Below are 20776 nucleotides of genomic sequence, written 5' to 3'. Positions count from 1 at the left end.
CCTGCACGCCGACGTTAGGATGAGCAAGTTTAAACCACGCTCATTCTCGCCCTGACAGGCCAGCATTGAGCGGGAACTATCTCTGTCAGAGTATATAAGGGAGAACAATAGGATGTGACGTTCTCTTCTCTGTCTGCCCTGCGTGGTGTCACAGCGAGACCGTATATATACGAACAACATATTTACCATACACGTGTTTGCAATAATTAAAGAACAAAGAAAACTTGAGTTACTCTTTGCCAAATAATTTGTTCTAATACCAGATTTGAATTGACGCGACATGACAATAGGGAAACAATGAACCTAGCTAGGTAAACAATTAACCTAGCTAGGGAAACAATGAACCTAGCTAGGCAAACAATGAACCTAGCTAGGGAAACAATGAACCTAGCAATGGAAACAATGAACCTAGCTAGGGAAACAATGAACCTAGCTAGGGTAACAATGAACCTAGCTAGGCAGACAATGAACCTAGCTAGGGAAACAATGAACCTAGCTAGGGAAACAATGAACCTAGCTAGGCAGACAATGAACCTAGCTAGGGAAACAATGAACCTAGCTAGGGAAACAATGAACCTAGCTAGGGAAACAATGAACCTAACTAGGGAAACAATGAACCTAGCTAGGGAAACAATGAACCTAGCTAGGTAAACAATGAACCTAGCTAGGGAAACAATGAACCTAGCTAGGGAAACAATGAACCTAGCTAGGGAAACAATGAACCTAGCTAGGGAAACAATGAACCTAGCTAGGGAAACAATGAACCTAGCTAGGGAAACAATGAACCTAGCTATGGTAACAATGAACCTAGCTAGGGAAACAATGAACCTAGCTAGGGAAACAATGAACCTAGCTAGGCAGACAATGAACCTAGCTAGGGAAACAATGAACCTAACTAGGGAAACAATGTGTAAGTTAACACATGTCACGTAACATTCTAACCAGTACTCTTAGTTAGTACTCTTAGTTAGTACTCTCTCTACTTCACCACCCAGGCTTCACTTCTCAGACTTCACCGGCACCAGGCTTCACTTCCCAGATTTCACTTTCCAGGCTTTATGTTCAAGACACATTAGTTGAATCCAGCTTGACTTCTCCTCTGACTCTGTTCACAACTCACATTGTATGAAGCGATGAACGAACAGTTAAACATCAGAGTTTGTTTAAAAGGCTGAGTCATTGTAAACAATGTTAATAAAAGAAACGGTTAATTATGTTTTCATTTTTTATTTCCATGAGAGATGGAATGAGTTTTCAATGTAATATGCCGGTGCTATAAGTTATTTAAATGCATTTTGTCTGTAGTGAACCATAGCTACAGTAGATACATAGAGCATAGAGAAGTCATGTCATTATTCTGAACAGAGACTAGTTCTTTGAGCTTTTGGGTTGAAAGTTGATTAAAAGCCACCCCCCCCAAAAAATTATGTAGAAACATTATCTCTTTAAGTCTTTTCCCAGACTGGTTTAAAAATAAGCTTTCTTTTTGAATGAAAATAATACATTCATCGATTATTCACATCTCCTTTATTTTATTGGTCTGTCTGCACATATTGGGGAAGGAGACATACATATTTTACACATTTTTCAAACAATTTAAATATTAGTTGCCAAATGACTGTCCCATGTGAATTATTTATCCTAAGTTTGCCTTTGAAACAGAGGCACTGGGAAGATTCATTGACCTGATAATTACTTTAAACCCACTTTCTAAAACAAACTTTTTATTAGGTCGAATATGGCTGCTTCTAAACAGATGCTCGTCTGTTGTTCCCTCACTATGCACTTCATTTTTTTTTATCTAAAGTAAAAATTAAAGTTAAACATCGTATTTACAGAGGTTATATTTAAGCAATAAGGCACGAGGGTCTATGGTATATGGCCAATATACCACAGCTAAGGGTTGTTCTTAGGCACGACTAAACGCTATTATTATTATCATTGCTATTATTAGCTAGTTACCAACATAATTAGAGCAGTAAAAAAAAAAAAAGGGGGGCCCCCGTGGTATACGGTCTGATTGGCTGTCAGCCAATCAGCATTCAGGGCTCGAACCACCCAATTTAATGAAATTTATACCATGGGCATTTTTGAATTCTCCTTTCTGATTAGCTTGAAGGGCATTCTATATCGTGCATTATTTCCCTACGTATAATACACGGTATAATGAAATGGCTATGAAGTTCATTCTCACATTAGTGTTGAAGGGGGATAAAATAAACATAGCTTTTGGAGCTGAGCTTTTGGAGCTGAGCGGAGCTGAGCTTTTGGAGCTGAGCGGAGCTGAACTTCTGGAGCTGAGCTTTTGGAGCTGAGCTTTTGGAGCTGAGCTTTTGGAGCTGAGCTTTTGGAGCTGAGCTTTTGGAGCTGAGCGGAGCTGAGCTTTTGGAGCTGAGCGGGATACAACCAAATGATACAACAGAGTCTCAGAAGCGCAGTGCACTTTGTTTCCATGTCTGTAGGCCTTACAATAGCTGAGTTATTACAACATGTGTGTCCAAAGTCTGGGACAAAAGGGAGATAACACAGAGGTCAGTGGCACCACAATGACAGAAACTGAAATATATCAAGACGGGAATGGCCTATCAACATGACAGTCAGGGTTAATACAATAATATGAGTATGAAATGAAATATAATTAAATATAGAAACATATGGAAATGGGGTTGGGTTAAATGCAGGAAGACACAATTCAGTTGAAGACATTCAGTAGTACAAATGACTAGGTATCCTCCCCCCTTTACCTTTTCCATTTACACGCTACTAAAGTAACCAGAGGTAATACAGTCCGGGTGTTAGTGTGCTTGTTACGGAAATTTATGGAATTTCACTCAACATATTCTGCTCACCCCTGCTCTAAAACCATTGAGCTAAAGACACCAAATGAACACGATAGACTGATTCAGATTAGATTACCTGAGAAGACACCAAATGAACACGATAGACTGATTCAGATTAGATTACCTGAGAAGACACCAAATTAACACGATAGACTGAGTCTACCTGAGAAGACACCAAACTGACACGATAGACTGATTCAGATTAGATTACCTGAGAAGACACCAAATTAACACGATAGACTGATTCAGATTAGATTACCTGAGAAGACACCAAATTAACACGATAGACTGAGTCTACCTGAGAAGACACCAAATTAACACGATAGACTGCTTCAGATTAGATTACTTGAGGAGACACCAAATTAACACGATAGACTGATTAAGATTAGATTACCTGAGAAGACACCAAATTAACACGATAGACTGCTTCAGATTAGATTACCTGAGAAGAGACCAAATTAACACGATAGACTGCTTCAGATTAGATTACCTGAGAAGACACCAAATTAACACGATAGACTGAGTCTACCTGAGAAGACACCAAACTGACACGATAGACTGCTTCAGACTAGATTACTTAGTGGTCCCGTGTTGCTCAGTTGGTAGAGCATGGTGTTTACAATGCCAGGGTTGTGGGTTCGATTCCCACGGGGGACCAGTACAGAGAAAAAATTTGTGAAATGTATGCATTCACTACTGTAAGTTGCTCTGGATAAGAGTGTCTGCTAAATGACTAAAATGTACCTGAGAAGACACCAAATTAACACGATAGACTGCTTCAGAATAAATTACCTGAGGAAATATTTGTTATACTATTTCTACTTTTTAAACCATAACAATATACACAGCATATGAAACATTAGGAACACCTCCGCTTTTGCCTTCAGAACAGCCTCAATTCTTCGGGTCATGGACTCTACAAGGTGTGGAAAGCATTTCACAGGGATGCTGGCCCATGTTGACTCCAATGCTTCCCACAGTTTTGTCAAGTTGGCTGGACGTCCTTGGTGGACCATTCTTGATACACACAGGAAACTGTTGAGTGTCAAAAACCCAGCAGCGTTGCAGTTCTTGACACACACAAACAGGTACGCCTGGCACCTACTACCATACCCCGTTCAAAGACAATTAAATATTTTGTCTTGCCCGTTCACCCTCTGAATGGCACACCCACACAATCCATGTCTCAATTGTCTCAAGGCTTAAAAATCCTTCTTTCTATACATAACCTGTCTCTTCCCCTTCGTCTACACTGATTGAAGTGATGTTAACAAGTTACATCAATAACGGACAATAGCTTTCACCTGGATTCACCTTGTCTGTCTATGTCATGGAAAGAGCAGGTGTTCCACTTTCAAAAGGTTCTGAGCGGAGAAGCAGAAGTTTTGTCTAGTGGTCGATACATTTTTAACATAAACAACCAATTGTTCCAGGACTCGGAGATTCCAACGTGGCTGTGAGTGATAGCTACCTCCTACTGAAGTATTCCCCAATACATATCGCACCACATTAAAAAATTACAATTCTGGATACTTACTATTTTTTTTACGCATGATGGACTCATTCGCTTTTTAAAATTTTTATTCATGCATAGAGATCCTTAGAGGTGGAGATCAAATCAGATTTGGATTAATGTGAAGGCGAAAATGGGTAAGGCTGACCCTTAAAAAAATACCAATGTATTTTATGTATTTATTTATTTTAAAGACTGCACACCCAGTAAAATAGAAAAAAATAAGAATTTGGTTTGGATTTTGATTTTGATTTTGATATGATATTGGCTAATTGCAGAGATTGGTATATATTATGACTTTAAAGCTGGTACATTGTACTGCCCTTTTTTGGCAGATGGGAATAAGAACTAATATAAGACACAAGTAAAATGTAAGGCTAAAATAACAGATTATTGGAGGAGAATTAAACCTACTGGAGTAGGTCTATACATAACCTGGAGTAGGTCTATACATAACCTGGAGTAGGTCTATACATAACCTGGAGTAGGTCTATACATAACCTGTCTACTGGAGTAGGTCTATACATAACCTGGAGTAGGTCTATACATAACCTGGGGTAGGTCTATACATAACCTGGGGTAGGTCTATACATAACCTGTCTACTGGGGTAGGTCTATACATAACCTGGAGAAGGTCTATACATAACCTGTCTACTGGAGTAGGTCTATACATAACCTGTCTACTGGAGTAGGTCTACACATAACCTGGAGTAGGTCTATACATAACCTGGAGTAGGTCTATACATAACCTGGAGTAGGTCTATACATAACCTGTCGACTGGGGTAGGTCTATACATAACCTGTCTACTGGAGTAGGTCAATACATAACCTGGAGTAGGTCTATACATAACCTGGAGTAGGTCTATACATAACCTGTCTAAAGGGGTCGGTCTATACATAACCTGTCTACTGGAGTAGGTCTATACATAACCTGTCTACTGGGGTAGGTCTATACATAACCTGTCTACTGGAGTAGGTCTATACATAACCTGGAGTAGGTCTATACATAACCTGGGGTAGGTCTATACATAACCTGGGGTAGGTCTATACATAACCTGTCTACTGGGGTAGGTCTATACATAACCTGGAGAAGGTCTATACATAACCTGTCTACTGGAGTAGGTCTATACATAACCTGTCTACTGGAGTAGGTCTACACATAACCTGGAGTAGGTCTATACATAACCTGGAGTAGGTCTATACATAACCTGGAGTAGGTCTATACATAACCTGTCGACTGGGGTAGGTCTATACATAACCTGTCTACTGGAGTAGGTCAATACATAACCTGGAGTAGGTCTATACATAACCTGGAGTAGGTCTATACATAACCTGTCTAAAGGGGTCGGTCTATACATAACCTGTCTACTGGAGTAGGTCTATACATAACCTGTCTACTGGGGTAGGTCTATACATAACCTGTCTACTGGGGTAGGTCTATACATAACCTGTCTACTGGAGTAGGTCTATACATAACCTGGAGTAGGTCTATACATAACCTGGGGTAGGTCTATACATAACCTGGGGTAGGTCTATACATAACCTGTCTACTGGGGTAGGTCTATACATAACCTGGAGAAGGTCTATACATAACCTGTCTACTGGAGTAGGTCTATACATAACCTGTCTACTGGAGTAGGTCTACACATAACCTGGAGTAGGTCTATACATAACCTGGAGTAGGTCTATACATAACCTGGAGTAGGTCTATACATAACCTGTCGACTGGGGTAGGTCTATACATAACCTGTCTACTGGAGTAGGTCAATACATAACCTGGAGTAGGTCTATACATAACCTGGAGTAGGTCTATACATAACCTGTCTAAAGGGGTCGGTCTATACATAACCTGTCTACTGGAGTAGGTCTATACATAACCTGTCTACTGGGGTAGGTCTATACATAACCTGTCTACTGGAGTAGGTCTATACATAACCTGTCTACTGGAGTAGGTCTATATATAACCTGTCTACTGGGGTAGATCTATACATAACCTGTCTACTGGGGTAGGTCTATACATAACCTGGAGTAGGTCTATACATAACCTGTCTACTGGAGTAGGTCTATACATAACCTGTCTACTGGGGTAGGTCTATAAATAACCTGTCTACTGGGGTAGGTCTATACATAACCAGTCTACTGGGGTAGGTCTATACATAACCTGTCTACTGGAGTAGGTCTATACATAACCTGGAGTAGGTCTATACATAACCTGTCTACTGGAGTAGGTCTATACATAACCTGTCTACTGGAGTAGGTCTATACATAACCTGTCTACTGGAGTAGGTCTATACATAACCTGGAGTAGGTCTATACATAACCTGTCTACTGGGGTAGGTCTATACATAACCTGTCTACTGGAGTAGGTCTATACATGACCTGTCTACTGGGGTAGGTCTATACATAACCTGGAGTAGGTCTATACATAACCTGGAGTAGGTCTATACATAACCTGGAGTAGGTCTATACATAACCTGGAGTAGGTCTATACATAACCTGTCTACTGGAGTAGGTCTATACATAACCTGGAGTAGGTCTATACATAACCTGTCTACTGGAGTAGGTCTATACATAACCTGGAGTAGGTCTATACATAACCTGGAGTAGGTCTATACCTAACCTGGAGTAGGTCTATACATAACCTGGAGTAGGTCTATACATAACCTGGAGTAGGTCTATACATAACCTGTCTAATGGAGTAGGTCTATACATAACCTGGAGTACGTCTATACATAACCTGTCTACTGGAGTAGGTCTATACATAACCTGTCTACTGGAGTAGGTCTATACATAACCTGTCTACTGGAGTAGGTCTATACATAACCTGGAGTAGATCTATACATAACCTGTCTACTGGAGTAGGTCTATACATGACCTGTCTACTGGGGTAGGTCTATACATAACCTGGAGTAGGTATATACATAACCTGGAGTAGGTATATACATAACCAGTCTACTGGGGTAGGTCTATACATAACCTGGAGTAGGTCTATACATAACCTGTCTACTGGAGTAGGTCTATACATAACCTGGAGTAGGTCTATACATAACCTGGAGTAGGTCTATACATAACCTGGAGTAGGTCTATACATAACCTGGAGTAGGTCTATACATAACCTGTCTACTGGAGTATGTCTATACATAACCTGGAGTAGGTCTATACATAACCTGGGGTAGGTCTATACATAACCTGGGGTAGGTCTATACATAACCTGTCTACTGGGGTAGGTCTATACATAACCTGGAGTAGGTCTATACATAACCTGTCTACTGGAGTAGGTCTATACATAACCTGTCTACTGGAGTAGGTCTACACATAACCTGGAGTAGGTCTATACATAACCTGGAGTAGGTCTATACATAACCTGGAGTAGGTCTATACATAACCTGTCGACTGGGGTAGGTCTATACATAACCTGTCTACTGGAGTAGGTCAATACATAACCTGGAGTAGGTCTATACATAACCTGGAGTAGGTCTATACATAACCTGTCTACTGGAGTAGGTCTATACATAACCTGTCTACTGGAGTAGGTCTATACATAACCTGTCTACTGGGGTAGGTCTATACATAACCTGTCTACTGGAGTAGGTCTATACATAACCTGTCTACTGGGGTAGGTCTATACATAACCTGTCTACTGGGGTAGGTCTATACATAACCTGGAGTAGGTCTATACATAACCTTTCTACTGGGGTAGGTCTATACATAACCTGGAGTAGGTCTATACATAACCTGGGGTAGGTCTATACATAACCTGGAGTAGGTCTATACATAACCTGTCTACTGGGGTAGGTCTATACATAACCTGTCTACTGGGGTAGGTCTATACATAACCTGGAGTAGGTCTATACATAACCTGGAGTAGGTCTATACATAACCTGTCTACTGGGGTAGGTCTATACATAACCTGGAGTAGGTCTATACATAACCTGGGGTAGGTCTATACATAACCTGGAGTAGGTCTATACATAACCTGTCTACTGGAGTAGGTCTATACATAACCTGTCTACTGGAGTAGGTCTATACATAACCTGGAGTGGGTCTATACATGACCTGTCTACTGGGGTAGGTCTATACATAACCTGGAGTAGGTCTATACATAACCTGTCTACTGGAGTAGGTCTATACATAACCTGTCTACTGGGGTAGGTCTATACATAACCAGTCTACTGGGGTAGGTCTATACATAACCTGGCTACTGGAGTAGGTCTATACATAACCTGGGGTAGGTCTATACATAACCTGTCTACTGGGGTAGGTCTATACATAACCTGGGGTAGGTCTATACATAACCTGTCTACTGGGGTAGGTATATATATCAACTGGAGTAGGTCTATACATAACCTGTCTACTGGAGTAGGTCTTTATATAACCTGTCTACTGGAGTAGGTCTATACATAACCTGCCTACTGGGGTAGGTCTATACATAACCTGTCTACTGGGGTAGGTCTATACATAACCTGTCTACTGGGGTAGGTCTATACATAACCTGTCTACTGGAGTAGGTCTATACATAACCTGGAGTAGGTCTATACACAACCTGGAGTAGGTCTATACATAACCTGGAGTAGGTCTATACATAACCTGTCTACTGGAGTAGGTCTATACATAACCTGGAGAAGGTCTATACATAACCTGTCTACTGGAGTAGGTCTATACATAACCTCTCTACTGGGGTAGGTCTATACATAACCAGTCTACTGGGGTTGGTCTATACATAACCTGTCTACTGGAGTAGGTCTATACATAACCCGTCTACTGGAGTAGGTCTATACATAACCTGGAGTAGGTCTATACATGACCTGTCTACTGGGGTAGGTCTATACATAACCTGGAGTAGGTCTATACATAACCTGTCAACTGGAGTAGGTCTATACATAACCTGTCTACTGGGGTAGGTCTATACATAACCAGTCTACTGGGGTAGGTCTATACATAACCTGTCTACTGGAGTAGGTCTATACATAACCTGGAGTAGGTCTATACATAACCTGGGGTAGGTCTATACATAACCTGGGGTAGGTCTTTACATAACCTGTCTACTGGGGTATGTCTATACATAACATGGGGTAGGTCTATACATAACCTGTCTACTGGGGTAGGTCTATACATAACCTGGAGTAGATCTATACATAACCTGTCTACTGGAGTAGGTCTATACATAACCTGTCTACTGGAGTAGGTCTATACATAACCTGCCTACTGGGGTAGGTCTATACATAACCTGTCTACTGGGGTAGGTCTATACATAACCTGTCTACTGGGGTAGGTCTATACATAACCTTGAGTAGGTCTATACATAACCTGGAGTAGGTCTATACATAACCTGTCTATTGGAGTAGGTCTATACATAACCTGGCGTAGGTCTATACATAACCTGTCTACTGGAGTAGGTCTATACATAACCTGGAGTAGGTCTATACATAACCTGTCTACTGGAGTAGGTCTATACATAACCTGGAGTAGGTCTATACATAACCTGGAGTAGGTCTATACATAACCTGTCTACTGGAGTAGGTCTATACATAACCTGTCTACTGGAGTAGGTCTATACATAACCTGGAGTAGGTCTATACATAACCTGGAGTAGGTCTATAAATAACCTGTCTACTGGAGTAGGTCTATACATAACCTGTCTACTGGAGTAGGTCTATACATAACCTGGAGTAGGTCTATACATAACCTGGAGTAGGTCTATACATAACCTGTCTACTGGGGTAGGTCTATACATAACCTGGAGTATGTCTATAAATAACCTGTCTACTGGAGTAGGTCTATACATAACCTGGAGTAGGTCTATACATAACCTGTCTACTGGGGTAGGTCTATACATAACCTGGAGTAGGTCTATACATAACCTGTCTACTGGAGTAGGTCTATACATAACCTGTCTACTGGGGTAGGTCTATACATAACCTGGAGTAGGTCTATACATAACCTGTCTACTGGAGTAGGTCTATACATAACCTGGAGTAGGTCTATACATAACCTGGGGTAGGTCTATACATAACCTGGGGTAGGTCTATACATAACCTGTCTACTGGGGAAGGTCTATACATAACCTGGAGTACGTCTATACATAACCTGTCTACTGGGGTAGGTCTATACATAACCTGGAGTAGGTCTATACATAACCTGTCTACTGGAGTAGGTCTATACATAACCTGGAGTAGGTCTATACATGACCTGTCTACTGGAGTAGGTCTATACATAACCTGGAGTAGGTCTATACATAACCTGGAGTAGGTCTATACATAACCTGTCTACTGGAGTAGGTCTATACATAACCTGTCTACTGGAGTAGGTCTATACATAACCTGTCTACTGGAGTAGGTCTATGCATAACCTGTCTACTGGGGTAGGTCTATACATAACCTGGAGTAGGTCTATACATAACCTGGAGTAGGTCTATACATAACATGTCTACTGGGGTAGGTCTATATATAACCTGTCTACTGGAGGAGGTCTATACATAACTTGCCTACTGGGGTAGGTCTATACATAACCTGTCTACTGGGGTAGGTCTATACATAACCTGTCTACTGGGGTAGGTCTATACATAACCAGTCTACTGGGGTAGGTCTATACATAACCTGGAGTAGGTCTATACATAACCTGGAGTAGGTCTATACATAACCTGTCTACTGGAGTAGGTCTATACATAACCTGGAGTAGGTCTATACATAACCTGTCTACTGGGGTAGGTCTATACATAACCAGTCTACTGGGGTAGGTCTATACATAACCTGGAGTAGGTCTATACATAACCTGGAGTAGGTCTATACATAACCTGTCTACTGGGGTAGGTCTATACATAACCTGTCTACAGGAGTAGGTCTATACATGACCTGTCTACTGGAGTAGGTCTATACATAACCTGTCTACTGGAGTAGGTCTATACATAACCTGGAGTAGGTCTATACATAACCTGGAGTAGGTCTATACATAACCTGTCTACTGGAGTAGGTCTATACATAACCTGGAGTAGGTCTATATATAACCTGTCTTCTGGAGTAGGTCTATACATAACCTGTATACTGGAGTAGGTCTATACATAACCTGGGGTAGGTCTATACATAACCTGTATACTGGAGTAGGTCTATACATAACCTGTCTACTGGAGTAGGTCTATACATAACCTGGAGTAGGTCTATACATAACCTGGAGTAGGTCTATACATAACCTGTCTACTGGAGTAGGTCTATACATAACCTGTCTACTGGAGTAGGTCTACATAACCTGGAGTAGGTCTATACATAACCTGTCTACTGGAGTAGGTCTCTACATAACCTGTCTACTGGGGTAGGTCTATACATAACCTGGAGTAGGTCTATACATAACCTGTCTACTGGGGTAGGTCTATACATAACCTGGAGTAGGTCTATACATAACCTGTCTACTGGAGTAGGTAAATACATAACCTGGAGTAGGTCTATACATAACCTGGAGTAGGTCTATACATAACCAGTCTACTGGGGTAGGTCTATACATAACCAGGAGTAGGCCTATACATAACCTGTCTACTGGAGTAGGTCTATACATAACCTGGAGTAGGTCTATACATAACCTGGTGTAGGTCTATACATAACCAGTCTACTGGGGTAGGTCTATACATAACCTGGAGTAGGTCTATACATAACCTGTCTACTGGAGTAGGTCTATACATAACCTGGAGTAGGTCTATACATAACCTGGAGTAGGTCTATACATAACCTGTCTACTGGAGTAGGTCTATACATAACCTGGAGTTGGTCTATACATAACCTGGAGTAGGTCTATACATAACCTGGAGTAGGTCTATACATAACCTGGGGTAGGTCTATATATAATGTATCAGGACAGATGGCGATATGGGGGGGGGGGGGGGTGAAGTGGGGGGAATATCAGGACAGATGGTTGATATGGGGGGGGGGGGTGAAGTGGGGGGAACATCAGGACAGATGTCGATATGGGGGGGGGGGGGAAGTGGGGGGAACATCAGGACAGATGATGATATGGGGGGGGGGGGGGAATGGGTGGAATATCAGGACAGATGGAGATTTACAGCTGCAGCTATAGTGGTAATATTATGGTAGAGCAATATGGATACTCAATCATCACGGTGTTTTTTGTTTTTAATGGTAATTTTACAAACATTGGTTGTGGTAAGTAAGTAAGTTCAACTGAAACTTGAGTATCATTATGGTAAGAGGGGAAATAAGTATAGCCAGTTACAATTGTACTGGCTAAGCAGATCGTAAACAAAATATATATTTTTAACATGGCTAACAGAGAAAGAATATAATATATATTGTTTACAGTAAACTCACTCAAAAGTTATAGATAAGGTTGTGTGGAAAAATAACTGGGAGGGAGAAATATATTTTTGTCATTGGCAAATAAACTCAAAAGCAGTGATTATACTAATTAACAATAATTTTCATCCCATTGTTCAAACTTAGCAAACAGCTCCTTATTAAGGAAGATGGCTGCTTTTAAATGGGCTATTGGACCAAAAACAGATCTGGCTACTTAATCTATATGGGTCAAAATAATGGTGATCCATACTTCTTCGAAAATATATTTAATAATCTACTGAGCTCACAAGTAACAAATGAATTATTAATTTGATTATAATACAGTTTTAATTACCTCAATGGACCGTAAAGGAAATCACTCTACAAACTATCACCCTGAAGCGCTTAACTTGGATTAACAGGAATGTCACGGATCCATCAGAACTATTAGAACCAACTAACTTATATCGACATCTTCCCTGTGGCTCAGTTGATAGAGCATGGTGTTTGCAACGCCAGCATGGTGTGAGCAACGCCAGAGTTGTGGGTTCGATTCCCACGGGGGGCAGTTCAAAAAATAAAAAAAATAAATGAAATGTATGCATTCACTACTGTAAGTCACTCTGGATAAGAGTGTCTGCTAAATGACTAAAATGTTATACTAACAGAAGGTCAGGGTTTTCAGCCTCCATATACAGCAGCTTCTTCCTCTGTGTTTTTCCTATTTTGTTGCATTACAACCTGTAGTTGAAATATATTTTTATTTGGATTTCATGTAATGGACATACACAAAATAGTCCAAATTGGTGAAGTGAAATAAAGAAAATATATACTTGTTTCCAAAAATAAATAAAAATAAAATAAATGGGAAAGTGGTTTGTGCATATGTATTCACCCCCTTTGCTATGAAGCCCCTAAATAAGATCTGGTGCAACCAATTACCTTCAGAAGTCACACAATTAGTTAAATAAAGTCCACCTGTGTGCAATCTAAGTGTCACATGATCTCAGTATATATACACCTGTTCTGAAAGGCCCCAGACTCTGCAGCACCACTAAGCAAGGGGTAGTGTTCTGTTTCTTTGTGTTCTAGAACGTAGCCCTGTTTCTTTGTGTTCTAGAACGTAGCCCTGTTTCTTTGTGTTCTAGAACGTAGCCCTGTTTCTTTGTGTTCTAGAACGTAGCCCTGTTTCTTTGTGTTCTGGAACGTAGCCCTGTTTCTTTGTGTTCTAGAACGTAGCCCTGTTTCTTTGTGTTCTAGAACGTAGCCCTGTTTCTTTGTGTTCTAGAACGTAGCCCTGTTTCTAAGTGTTCTAGAACGTAGCCCTGTTTCTTTGTGTTCTAGAACGTAGCCCTGTTTCTTTGTGTTCTGGAACGTAGCCCTGTTTCTTTGTGTTCTAGAACATAGCCCTGTTTCTTTGTGTTCTGGAACGTAGCCCTGTTTCTTTGTGTTCTGGAACGTAGCCCTGTTTCTTTGTGTTCTAGAACGTAGCCCTGTTTCTTTGTGTTCTAGAACGTAGCCCTGTTTCTTTGTGTTCTAGAACGTAGCCCTGTTTCTTTGTGTTCTGGAACGTAGCCCTGTTTCTTTGTGTTCTGGAACGTAGCCCTGTTTCTTTGTGTTCTGGAACGTAGCCCTGTTTCTTTGTGTTCTGGAACGTAGCCCTGTTTCTTTGTGTTCTGGAACGTAGCCCTGTTTCTTTGTGTTCTGGAACGTAGCCCTGTTTCTTTGTGTTCTGGAACGTAGCCCTGTTTCTTTGTGTTCTGGAACGTAGCCCTGTTTCTTTGTGTTCTAGAACGTAGCCCTGTCTTTCATTTTTGTTCATTGATTTCACCTGTGTTAGTTACTCACCTGGTCTCATCAGGTCCTTATTTAGTTCAGTTCATTTTGTCTGAATCGCCGTGTCCCCAGTCAGCCCAACCAATCACTGGACCCATATGTTCACTTGGCTACGCATGCCTCTCTCTAATAGCAATATGCCTCGTCCATTACTGTCCTGGTTAGTGATTACTGTCTTATTTCACTGTAGAGCCTCTAGCTCTGCTCAATATGCCTTAACCAACCATGTTGTTCCATCTCCTACATATGCGGTGACATCACCTGGTTTAAACGTCTCTAGAGACTATATCTCTCTCATCATTACTCAATGCCTAGGTTCACCTCCAATGTACTCACATCATACCTTACCTTTGTCTGTACACTATGCCTTGAATCTATGCTATCGTGCCCAGAAACCTGCTCCTTTTACTCTCTGTTCCAAACGTGCTAGACGGCCAGTTCGTATAGCCTTTAGCTGCATTTTCCGCCAAGATAGAACTGCCAAAGGGGGCGGTGTTGCAATCTACTGCAAAGATAGCCTGCAGAGTTCTGTATTACTATCCAAGTCTGTACCCAAACAATACGAGCTTCTACTTCTAAAAATTCACCTTTCCAGAAACAAGTCTCTCACTGTTGCCGCTTGCTATAGACCTCCCTCTGCCCCCAGCTGTGCCCCCGATACCATATGTGAATTGATGGCACCCCATCTATCTTCTGAGCTTGTGCTACTAGATGACCTAAACTGGGAAATGCTTAACCCCCCGGCCATCCTACAATCTAAGCTTGATGCCCGCAATCTCACACAAATTATTAATGAACCTACCAGGTACAACCCCAAATCCGTAAACACGGGCACCCTCATAGATGTCATCCTAACTAACTCGCCCTCCAAATACACCTCTGCTGTTTTCAACCAAGATCTCAGCGATCACTGCCTCATTGCCTGCATCTGTAATGGGTCTGCGACCAAACGACCACCACTCATCACTGTCAAACGCTCCCTAAAACACTTCAGCGAGCAGGCCTTTCTAATGGACCTGGCCGGGGTATCCTGGAAGGATATTGACCTCATCCCGTCAGTAGAGGATACCTGGTTATTCTTTAAAAGTGCCTTCCTCACCATCTTAAATAAGCATGCCCCAGTCAAAAAATGTAGAACTAAGAACAGATATAGTCCTTGGTTCACTCCAGACCTGACTGCCCTTGACCAGCACAAAAACATCCTGTGGCGTTCTGCATTAGCATCGAATAGCCCCCGTGATATGCAACTTTTCAAGGAAGTTAGGAACCAATATACACAGGCAGTTAGAAAAGCTAAGGCTAGCTTTTTCAAAGAGAAATTTGCATCCTGTAGTACTAACTCAAAAAAAGTTCTGGGACACTGTAAATTCCATGGAGAATAAGAGCACATTCTCCCAGCTGACCACTGCTCTGAGGCTAGGAAACACTGTTACCACCGATAAATCCACTATAATTGAGAATTTCAATTTCTCTACGGCTAGCCATGCTTTCCACCTGGCTACCCCTACCCCGGTCAACTGCCCGGCACCCTCCACAGCAACCCGCCAAAGCCCAACAGCTCTGGATCCTTCTCCTTCACCCAAATCCAGATAGCTGATGTTCTGAAAGAGCTGAAAAATCTGGACCCCTACAAATTAGCCAGGCTAGACAATCTGGACCCTCTCTTTCTAAAATTATCTGCCGAAATTGTTGCAACCCCTATTACTAGCCTGTTCAACCTCTCTTTCGTATCGTCTGAGATTCCCAAAGATTGGAAAGCTGCCGCGGTCATCCCCCTCCTCAAAGGGGGTGACACTCTAGACCCAAACTGCTACAGACCTATATCTATCCTACCCTGTCTTTCTAAGGTCTTCGAAAGCCAAGTTAACAAACAGATTACCGACCATTTCGAATCCCACCGTACCTTCTCCGCTATACAATCTGATTTCAGAGCTGATCATGGGTGCACCTCGGCCACGGTCAAGGTACAAAATGACATCATAACCGCCATCGTTAAAAGACAATACTGTGCAGCCATCTTCATCAACCTGGCCAAGGCTTTCGACTCTGTCAATCACCGCATTCTTATCGGCAGACTCAACAGCCTTGGTTTCTCTAATGACTGCCTCGCCGTGTTCACCAACTACTTCTCAGATAGAGTTCAGTGTGTTAAATCGGAGGGCCTGTTGTCCGGACCTCTGGCAGTCTCTATGGGTGTGCCACAGGGTTCAATTCTCGGGCCGACTCTCTTCTCTGTATACATCAATGATGTTGCTCTTGCTGCTGGTGATTCTCTGATCCACCTATACGCAGACGACACAATTCTGTGTACTTCTGGCCCCTCTTTGGACACTGTGTTTACTAACCTCCAGACAAGCTTCAATTCCATACAACTCTCCTTCCGTGGCCTCCAACTGCTCTTAAACGCACGTAAAACTAAGTGCATGTTTTTCAATCAATCACTGCCCGCACCTGCTCGCTCGTCCAGCATCACTACTCTGGACGGCTCTGACTTAGAATACGTGGACAACTACAAATACCTGGTTGTCTGGTTAGACGGCAGCATAGCCTAGTGGTTAGAGTGTTGGGCTAGTAACCGAAAGGTTGCAAGTTCAAATCCCCATGCTGACAAGATACAAAATCTGTTGTTCTGCCCCTGAACAAGGCAGTTAACCCACTGTTCCAGGGCTGTCATTGAAAGTAAGAATTTGTTCTTAACTGACTTGCCTAGTTAAATAAAGCAAAAAAAGACTAAACTCTCATTTCAGACTCACATTAAGCATCACCAATCCAAAATTAAATCTAGAATTGGCTTCCTATATTGCAACAAAGCATCGTTCACTCAACACCCTCTTAAAACTGACCATCCTACCGATCCTCGACTTCGGTGATGTCATCTATAAAATAGCCTCCAACACTCTACTCAACACACTGGATGAAGTCTATCGCAGTGCCATCTGTTTTGTCACCAAAGCCCCATACACTACCCACCATTGCGACCTGTACGCTCTTGTTGGTTGGCCCTCGCTTCATACTCGTCACCAAACCCACTGGCTCCAGGTCATCTACAAGTCTCTGCTAGGTATGCATTTTTATGGAATGGTCTGCCTACCAATGTGAGAGACGCAGACTCGGTCTCAACCTTTAAGTCTTTACTGAAGACTTATCTCTTCAGTAGGTCCTATGATTAAGTATAGTCTGGCCCAGGAGTGTGAAGGTGAACGGAAAGGCTGGAGCAACGAACCGCCCTTGCTGTCTCTGCCTTGCCGGTTCACCTCTTTCCACTGGGATTCTCTGCCTCTAACCCTTTTACAGGGGCTGAGTCACTGGCTTACTGGTGTTCTTCCATGCCGTCCATGGGAGGGGTGCGTCACTTGAGTGGGTTGAGTCACTGACGTGGTCTTCCTGTCTGGGTTGGCGCCCCCCCTTGGGTTGTGCCATGGCGGAGATCGTTGTGGGCTATACTCGGCCTTGTCTTCGGACGGTAAGTTGGTGGTTGGAGACATCCCTCTAGTGGTGTGGGGGCTGTGCTTTGGCAAAATGGGTGGGGTTATATCCTGCCTGTTTGGCCCTGTCTGGGGGTATCATCGGATGGGGCCACAGTGTCTTCTGATCCCTCCTGTCTCAGCCTCCAGTATTTATGCTGCAGTAGTTTATGTGTCGGGGGGCTAGGGTCAGTCTGTTACATCTGGAGTATTTCTCTTGTCTTATCCGGTGTCCTGTGTGAATTTAAATATGCTCTCTCTAATTCTCTCTTTCTCTCTTTCTCTCGGAGGACCTGAGCCCTAGGACCATGCCTCAGGACTACCTGGTATGATGACTCCTTACTGTCCCCAGTCCACCTGGCCGTGCTGCTGCTCCAGTTTCAACTGTTCTGCCTGCGGCTATGGAACCCTGACCTGTTCACCAGACGTGCTTGTTGCACCCTCGACAACTACTATGATTATTATTATTTGACCATGCTGGTCATTTATGAACATTTTAACATCTTGACCATGTTCAGTTATAATATCCACCCTGCACAGCCAGAAGAGGACTGGCCACCCCTCATAGCCTGGTTCCTCTCTAGGTTTCTTCCTAGGTTTTTGGCCTTTCTAGGGAGTTTTTCCTAGGGAGTTTTTCCTAGCCACCGTGCTTCTTTCACAAGCATTGCTTGCTGTTTGGGGTTTTAGGCTGGGTTTCTGTACAGCACTTTGAGATATCAGCTGATGTACGAAGGGCTATATAAATACATTTGATTTGATTTGAGGTAAAGTTCCACCTTATCTCAGCTCACTGGTCACCATAGCAGCACCCACTCGTAGCATGCGCTCCAGCAGGTATATCTCACTGGTCACCCCCAAAGCCAATTCTTCCTTTGGCCGCCTTTCCTTCCAGTTCTCTGCTGCCAATGACTGGAACGAACTGCACAAATCTCTGAAAGTGGAGACTCATATCTCCCTCACTAGCTTTAAGCACCAGCTGTCAGAGCAGCTCACAGATCACTGCACCTGTACATAGCCCATCAGTAAACAGCCCATCCAACTACCTCATCTCCATACTATATTTATTTATTTATTTATCTTGCTCCTTTGCACCCCAGTATCTCTACTTGCACATTCATCTTCTGCACATCTACCATTCCAGTGTTTAATTGCTATATTGTAATTACTTTGCCACCATGGCCTATTTATTGCCTTAACTTACCTCATTTGCACTCACTGTATATAGACTTTTTGTTTTATTTTGTTCTACTGTATTATTGACTGTATGTTTTGTTTATTCCATGTGTAACTCTGTGTTGTTGTATGTGTCGAATTGCTACGTTTTATCTTGGCCAGGTCGCAGTTGCAAATGAGAACTTGTTCTCAACTAGCCTACCTGGTAAAATAAAGGCGAAATAAATAAAAATAAAATACAAATTCTGTTTATTCCTTTCTGTGGTATTGTTCGTTTTGACTCTACTAAGCCTTTTCTTAGCTCGTTTGTGAGAACCAGTTATAGCCTTCAGTCCTAGTTTTGATTCACCTGCCTGTTTGCCTACCTGTGTATGACCATTGCCTGCCTGTGACCACGATTCCTGCCTTCTGCGAAGGTGAAATAAACACTTGCCGTGCTCTGCGTGTGAATCTACACCCTTTTCTCCCTGACAAAAGGGGCATCATGAAGACCAAGGAGCTCTCAAAACAGGTCAGGGACCAAGCTGTGGAGAAGCACAGATTAGGGTTGGGTTATACAAAATATCCGACACTTTGAACATCCCACGGAGCACCATTAATCCATTATTAAAAAACGGAAAGAAAATGGCATCACAACAAACCTGCCAAGAGAGGGCCGCCCACCAAAACTCACGGACCAGGCAAGGAGGCCATTAATCAGAGAGACAACAAAGAGATCAAAGATAACCCTGAAGGAGCTGTAAAGCTCCACAGCATAGGACCACTTTAAGCAGTACACTCCACAGAGCTGGGCTTTATGGAAGAGTGGCCAGAAAAAAAGCCATTGCTTAAAGGAAAAGATTAGCAAACACGCTTGGTGTTCGCCAAAAGGCATGTGGGAGACTCCCCAAACATATGGAAGAAGGTACTTTGGTCAGATGAGACTAAAATGTAGCTTTTTGGCCATCAAGTAAAACACTGTCTGGCACAAACCCAACATCTCTCATCACCCCGAGAACAACGTCCCCACAATGAAGACTGGTGGTGGCAGCATCATGCGGTAGGGATGTTTTTCTTCGGTAGGGACTGGGAAGCTGGTCAGAATTGAATGAATGATGGATGGAGGTAAATATAGGGACATTATTTTAAGGGAAACCTGTTTCAGTCTTCCAGAGATTTGAGACTGGGATGGAGGTTCACCTTCCAGCAGGACAATGACCCTAAGCATACTACTAAGGCAACACTCGAGTGGTTTTAAAATGGCATTAACATGTGTCATAGAAATCAAGAATTTCTTCACTACACGCCATCTACATTTCCTGGTTGTAAGCAAACCACAATATCAAGAATTCATAACGATTTCAGGACGTAGTTCCACCTCGTTCATAGAACATCAGCTAGCAAATAGCTATTTATTAAAAAAGTTTTGTGTCGACAACTGTAAAGTTTAGTCATGGTGTGGCGCTCTGTACCTGGATGTGCAAACTACATGCAAACACAGGGCTACCTTACTAAGAAGTCTAGCAGAGGTAATGTAGCTAACTTGCTAGCAAACTACATTTGTTTATCTAAACCAATATCTAGCTAGCTAGCATTCATAGTACACTGGCTAGACGTTCCAAAGCATATCAATATAATTAACCAGCTGCTGTCTGACGATGTGATTTGCAACTTTGCAAGCTAACTTTAGCA

The 20776-nt window shown here is 42.3% G+C and overlaps 1 non-coding gene across 1 annotated transcript; it reads left to right on the top strand.

Annotated features, from left to right (window-relative positions):
* Positions 1 to 3422: 3422 nt before the first annotated feature.
* trnav-uac (transfer RNA valine (anticodon UAC)) lies at positions 3423 to 3498 on the top strand. Its single transcript has one exon. It is a non-coding gene; the product is annotated as a tRNA-Val (tRNA).
* The last annotated feature ends 17278 nt before the right edge of the window (positions 3499 to 20776 follow it).

The sequence above is a fragment of the Salmo salar genome, chromosome 19, assembly GCF_965601325.2.
Source record: "Salmo salar chromosome 19, fSalSal1, whole genome shotgun sequence".
In the NCBI taxonomy this organism is placed as follows: domain Eukaryota; kingdom Metazoa; phylum Chordata; class Actinopteri; order Salmoniformes; family Salmonidae; genus Salmo; species Salmo salar.
Note: the sequence above shows the minus strand (reverse complement) of the source record. Positions and strands in the feature narration are given on the sequence as shown.